We start from the raw sequence: 7500 nt of genomic DNA, 5'->3' as shown, positions 1-7500 counted from the left end.
TCCCCTGGTTGCGGAACCAAGGGGCAATATTTTAACACCAAGTAGATGACCATGACCGTTAGCCAAAGCTAGGAGAATTATTAAAAGCACAGAAATCTTGCGTAGAGAAGCCCGGTTCCACAGATTGCAAATAGCAAAAGCTGTGAGAATAAATAAATAATGACCTGTGTTAAATATACAGAGGAAGACGGGCTTCATTCTCTCTTCTTCCAGGAAACCACAGGACATTCGTGAAAATCCAAAGGGACACACGAGCAGCAGAACAACCCTAGACGTGATTACCAACAGCGAAGCAAATCAAGACTATCGGCCAGAGACGGGAACCACGCCTTTGCCCACGCCCTGTGATAGAAGCCTCAGCATATAGGAAAGGTCCTACTGGGGCGCCAGGAATGCCCCTGCTGCCACCAAGATGGCCAACGAGAGAATGAGATCTGCCGACTATATAGTAGGAATTCAGCACCCCAGTGACATCACGTTTCAAATTCAAACGTATGCTTGCAGTAATAAAAACCGAGTATGTCGATTTATAATCAACTCCTGATAAAGCTGCCGAGAGAGGTGAAGAAACAGTCCGTCGACTAGAAAAAGAAAAATTAATGGAAAGAATCCTGAATTATTTTGTCTGATTCAATGTCTTGACAAGAAGACAGTATCTGCAAACAATGCCATTGACTACACTAGATATTGCATAAGAGAAAAATATGCCCAAATACCATATATATATATATATTACACACACACACACACACACACACATATATATATATATATATATATATATATATATATATATATATATATATATATATATATATATATATATATATATATATATATATATATATATATATATATATATATAATAGGAGACCATAAAATGCTAAGAGGTAGAAAGTTATTGCTATATTTCAGAGACCAAACTTTCTCCCTCTACTGGCTAGTATATGAATGAAGTAAGGAATACAGACAGGCAGTATTTATACCAAGAAATCCATAGGTCACCCGTTACGTCACTCCAGTTGATATCTTCTTAACCTTTTTAATCGATGGTTGGGGAAGATTTTATCTTAATATCTCAGTCCCACGATCCTCTTGATAGATTCATCGTATTTCTTTGTTTAATCAGGGCTGACTCTACCATCTGGCTTTGGAACCGATAATTGCTGCAATGAATTATACGAGACGCATTCCAGCTTATCCTGTGGTTATGGCTATTTATATGGTTATTTATATAGTTAAAAATAGCTGAGCTCTGTTGGCCATGCCATACCGACCTTTTGTGTTGTATTAATCTCTGGGGGAGTGATTTACCTGTAAAACCGATATACGATTTGTCACAGTCGAGGCAAGGTATTTCTTATACCCCTGTGTCTTTGGGGACTGGCTTTTGTTGGACGTTAATCAGGGATTTGGCTAAGGTATTTGGGTAGGTAATAGCAAAAGGGTTAGAGTTTCCAAGAGTCTGTGTGAACTTCTTAATCCTGTCCAGGTGTGGGATTTTAATTTTATTGTTGGGCGTCTCTGTAGTCTTATTTTGCGGGGGACGATAGAATATTGTGTTAGCTTTATGGATTGCTTTCGGAATTATGTGGTCAGGAAATATATAGCAATAACTTTCTACCTTTTGGCTTTTTTTTATGGGCTCCTGTTATTAAATGGATTTGTTTTAACAGAAAAATATTTCATATATATATATATATATATATATATATATATATATATATATATATATATATATATATATATATATATATATGTGTGTGTGTGTGTTTACACACACACAGACACACACACACACACACACATATATATATATATATATATATATATATATATATATATATATATATATATATATATATATATATATATATATATATATATATATATATATATATATATATATATATATATATATATATATATATATATATATATATATATATATATATATATATATATATATATATATATATATATATATATATATATATATATATATATATATATATATATATATATATATATATATATATATATATATATATATATGTATATATATATATATATATATATATATATATATATATATATATATATATATATATATATATATATATATATATATATTTTTTTTTTTTTTTTTTTTACGTTTTTCCGTGGTTTTAGTTTGGAATATGCTCTGTGAGACAGGCAGCAACGATTTAAGGTAATTTAGCCTTGTGATTCTGACTTCGTGGGTACAGGAAAATGTAAAAAAGAGGAAAACAAAGGAGAATTTCATACGAGCCTAGGGCTCTTGTTACTGAGGGAAATATTACATAAAACACGTGGGCACATTTAAAGGAGTGTATTTACATAAATGACATCAGTACGGGAAAGAAGAACTCAAGTAGATTTCTGATCCTGAAGGGGATTCCTTCGGGATTGAATGAAACTGGCGAATTCCAGACACAGTCCGAGAAGCTTCCATGAAATAGGGTCCCTCTGAAATGAGAGATATGCACATTATACGCCAGTAATGAAATAAACAAAGGAATAATGAATTCGAGGCTGCACTGAGGGTGCCAAAGGAGTAATAAAGACCTAATACTGCCGATGCAAGAGGCGCACGGACATTAGACAAGGGTGATTTCTGGCTTTCTCTTTAAGCAAATGTTACGAGACAAAAGCGTGACTGAAATGGGGCTCTTCCAGGGCACTTTACCTTAGCAGATTTTCCGAGGGCGCGTAGAAGGCGGTCCATGGATGACTTGCAATTTCTCGAGGGCGAGTTTCTTCCACGTGGTGAGATGCAAAGGCTTCCGTAAAGGGGCAAGGCGATGGGGACTTCTCGAAACTCCAAGCAATGGCGTTTGGGCTCGAGGCAGGCCAACGGTGGAGCGAACACTTGGAATGCGGTCGAAGGGCACGAGGAAAAGTATACTTTGGAAAGGGCCACGTGGGTAGGATGCAAGGGCATCGGTGAGGCCAGGTGTTGAGGGCGTCTTCACTCCATATCTTCCAGCCCGCGTGTGTGTCTCGAGACCTCGTGGGTTTCTGCTTTTATCCCCTCCTATGGGGCAGGGGGTGCGTCCAACACAGGGGTTTTGACTCATTGCACCTGCTGCCCGCAGGGGAGGTTTTGCCTGTAAGAAAAACGCCCAAGACATATTACTTTTGCCTGGAAGGAAAGTTCTGTTTTAATGGCCTTAATCTTTTAAACCCTTGAATTTCTGACCGTGGTAAATCGATAGACAGATGGTCTATCGATCGACCGGCTGGCAGTAAATGAAACACAACAAAGAGGTGGGGGGCCAACTTGCTAGCGAATTCTTGCTAATCATAATATATATATATATATATATATATATATATATATATATATATATATATATATATATATATATATATATATATATATATATATATATATAAAATTGTATTTTTAATCCAGTATTTTAACAATAATTGTTTCCCAACAGTAATTGAACTGATTTACAAAATCATCCACCGGGTCCTAGATAAGAAATTTTCCCCTGCCATTCCTACTTACAGTGTTCCTAAACTTCTTATGTTTGCCAGTTTTCCATATTTAACAAATAATCACAATTTTCAGAACCAAGTTGTTAAGGTGATTCACAAGTACATTGGAGCCCTCAACCTGAAACTTGTTCCAAAAAATCATAGAACTATTGGCTCATTGTTTTCTGTGAAAGATCGGCTCTGTCCATTGATGACGTCGGGCGTAGTATATGAGTATAAGTGCCCCGGATGTAATTCGGGTAATTATGTGGGTTCGACCCGACGTTTACTCAAGGTGAGAGCTGATTCATATATTGGAATAAGTCATCGTACTGGCTGCATACTATCCAGCTCGGAATTGTCCAACATCAGAAACCATGCTAACAACTGTAAAACACCTATTAAGTACGATTATTTCAAAATTATAGGTCAAGCAAAAGAAACATCAGAATTACTTATACTTGAGAGCCTCAATATCAAATTGAAAGTCCCTTCGCTTAATCACCAAGCTACGGCTGTTCCACTGTTTATTGCCTAATTTGGTTGTTTATATTTTCGGTTCTCTGGTCTGTATGTTTATATGAATTTTAGTGTGCTTTTTACTCTTGCTCTGAAAGGTTGGTGTTTTTCCCGCAAGTGTGTCTGTGATTTTACCTATTGGTTTTGTTATTCCCTTTTTATTGTGTAATTTTAAATTCTCTTCTTTTATGTTTAGTGTATGTGTAATTTATTGTATAGCTTTTAGTGTGTCTGTAATTTTACTTAGTGCCTAATTCATTTTTATATAATTTTAATTTCGTGGTTTTTTAAGTGTATTTCAGTGCATATATTTTCATATACTTGCCTAATGTTTTGAAAGCACTCTAATGTCTGAATTTTCATTTATAGATGTCCCTGATGATGTGACAAAAGGTCACGAAACGTAGGATTAAATTACTGCACTTGGAATCTGCTTGTTTTCCTGCACCCACTCCTTTTAACATGTTGAGAAAATTTTTCTGTTCTTCGCCTGTATATATATATATATATATTATATATATATATATATATATATATATATATATATATATATATATATATATATATATATATATGTAATGTGTGTGTGTGCGTGTGTGTGTGTGTATGTATATATCAGGTCCCTTTTACCTTAGGAATAACTTACATCTAAAGGGGAATGATAAATGACAAAAAATTAATAAGTAGTCACGTATTATAAACCTACCCATCAGCCGTCACTGTGGAGATATGTTGATATCGGTTCTAGACACAGAGACTCTACTTCGACAGGCATATGTACTGCAAGGTTGGCATCAGCTTATACCTTTCTTGACAGATCAGTGGTAAAATTATAATTCCCCCTTTGGTGTATGCTATTCCCGCCGGACAGTAAACTGAATACGTAACGATAATTGTAGCTGAATATTTGTTAATGTGAAAAGTGTCACAGGGCATGTGACCAAAATCACATATATGAATATATATTATTATAAACTGGGGGCTTGGTTGGGGAGAGAATTGGAACAATTTTCGGAGAATTACTGCCACGGAACCAAGGGAGCCCGTGTTTATAAACAAAAGGAAGGTATTTGAAACTCACCTTAGATTTTCCTGGATTTACAAGTACTTGATTAAGGTCGCCATTTGGAATTAGACTTCTTTTACAATTAAAAGGGGTTTATTTACAGAGACTAGGCAAGTATGCAAGGAGACAAAACAGAATGCAAATTGTAACCAATAGGCAGGCTCATTAATTATATACAGTGAGCAATAATGCAGACATTGGCAAGCAAGCAATTTAAATATGGAGAGGCCAAAGTACAATCATCCCCGGTTATAGTAATAACTCGGTTAGGTTAAAATTACATTAAATCGTCTCTTATGGTAATTCTTTAAGAAGGGTGAGCTCCAGCATAATGAAATCAGTTAATGTAAATGTTCTGCGGGGCCAGCAACGGACTTCTGCAATCGGGCTGCGACCAGGAATGGTTTCAAAATTTGAATGGCAGTCAGACTTAGCGGACACAGATTGGCAACGGAGCAGACGATATCTCCCCTGTAAGAGAGGTTATGAGTTAACACCACACGAAATGAGAGAAATAAAATCTCCTTATGAAATATTACACAAATGCACGTTCTTAAAGGCTAAACTTTACATAGTCCAGAAGATAATTATAAGAAATCACGTAATCACAGTCTTTCAATAGTATTTGATTGGGCTCGGGTACAATGAACACTTGTTGCCAACACATGAAGAGAGAACTTCAACACTTGTATCACTTAGACTAATTTGCCCTTAATTTGTACTGGAGAAGGGATAACTGGATATTTATCACAGGATCTTTTGCTTGATTTCAAGGCACATTACGGGGCGAGTTACGGGATGCCGAAGCAGGACACTTAACAAAGCGAAATGCTTTGTGGAGGAAGGAATTGAAGTTTAAAGGAACGGAAAATTTGAGGGTTTTCAGGGAGGAGGGAAAGGGCTGGCTTACTTACTACTTGCAATCCACGAACCTGGTCTAACAGTCACTGGCGCCAAACAATCGACTCGGCCGTTCGTCGAAAGGTATAGTTTCACTCAGCGTAGAGCGGAGAGGAACGCAGAGCATGCATCCCGGACGAGGTAAAGGAAGTCTCTGAGCATCTCCGAGGCGGTGAGTAATGTGTTGTTTGTCGATATATAGGCTGATCAGACCTGCAAAAGTCTTACAGCCAGCAAAAAAGCATAGGGAAAGGATCCTTCAATATTAAGTACTTAGGTGTTAAGGTCCTACCTGGCGGCTAGCCCCACTATGCCTATTAAGCTTCCCCAAACCTAACTACTCCCACATTGCGTGATGGGGGTGAAAAGGGGGTCCCATTGTTTCCCCTGATCAGGCAATTGGGGTGGAAGGGAGGCCTATCTGCTACAAACTGGTTCAAACTATGTTTGTTTCCTCCCTCGCCCGCTATCTTCCCCAGCCCCGATCTTCAAATGAACAGAGGAACTACATTTCAAAATTAATGATGCACTGGCGTCTAAATGAGGGAGGGATATATCTTTGACAATATATATATATATATATATATATATATATATATATATATATATATATATATATATATATATATATATATATATACATACATACATACATACATGCATAGGAAAACTATGAAAGATTAACTTCTATAAGTCAACGAAATTGAAGAGTAGCTTAGTGGTATGAAAATTTAATCCTAGTGATCAGGACAAACGTACGTTAGATTTTTTGGATTAATTTTTCATAAAAGATGCACTGCTGTTTATGGGTTTGTATGTATGTAAGTTTGATATTTATACGTGGGCATAAATGGAAAATAAAAATAACAAAACAATAGCAGCTATATCTAGATATGTAAGACTACACTTCCTTTCCATTTTCCCGAGTTCCCTTGAGTGCTAAGCGGACACCTTAACGTTGAACGCACATCCCGTAGAATCTGGAGTTATCAGAAATATGTTGAATACAGATTCTGTGATTATCAGCCTCACTCTTGAAGCAAAAGATTATCTGAGACTGTCTTTCATTATTCTGGAACTGAATGGGAAGTTGTGGAGTACCTGAGGCAATATAAGAAAGGATGTAAGTGATACACCGCGCTGATTATCCAGAATCAATACACCTTTTGTTCGAAAACGTTCTGATCGAACATATCGTCACATGAGAATCTTCGTTTCAGAGTAAAAGCTGTATTCTCTTCACGTATCTTGAGAGGATTTCAGAAGATATGGATAGAGAAGTCTTCATAAGGTTCATCTCTGCCGAATAAACAAAAAGAAAAAAATTACTGGAACCTTCGTCGCTGAGTGTTTGCTCTATTCATGGATTATTATATTAATATCATAATTTTTATTGTTAGTAAATAAGATAGAAATCACGAAGCCCAAAACACGATTGAAAATGAAGTTTTATACTTGGGAAGCAAAAAGAATCCAAAATGATTCCTGCACCATTCTGAAACAATACT

Source organism: Macrobrachium rosenbergii, chromosome 54, assembly GCF_040412425.1.
Source record: "Macrobrachium rosenbergii isolate ZJJX-2024 chromosome 54, ASM4041242v1, whole genome shotgun sequence".
Lineage (NCBI taxonomy): Eukaryota > Metazoa > Arthropoda > Malacostraca > Decapoda > Palaemonidae > Macrobrachium > Macrobrachium rosenbergii.
The sequence above is the reverse complement of the archived record's forward strand: the minus strand, read 5'-3'. Positions refer to the sequence as shown.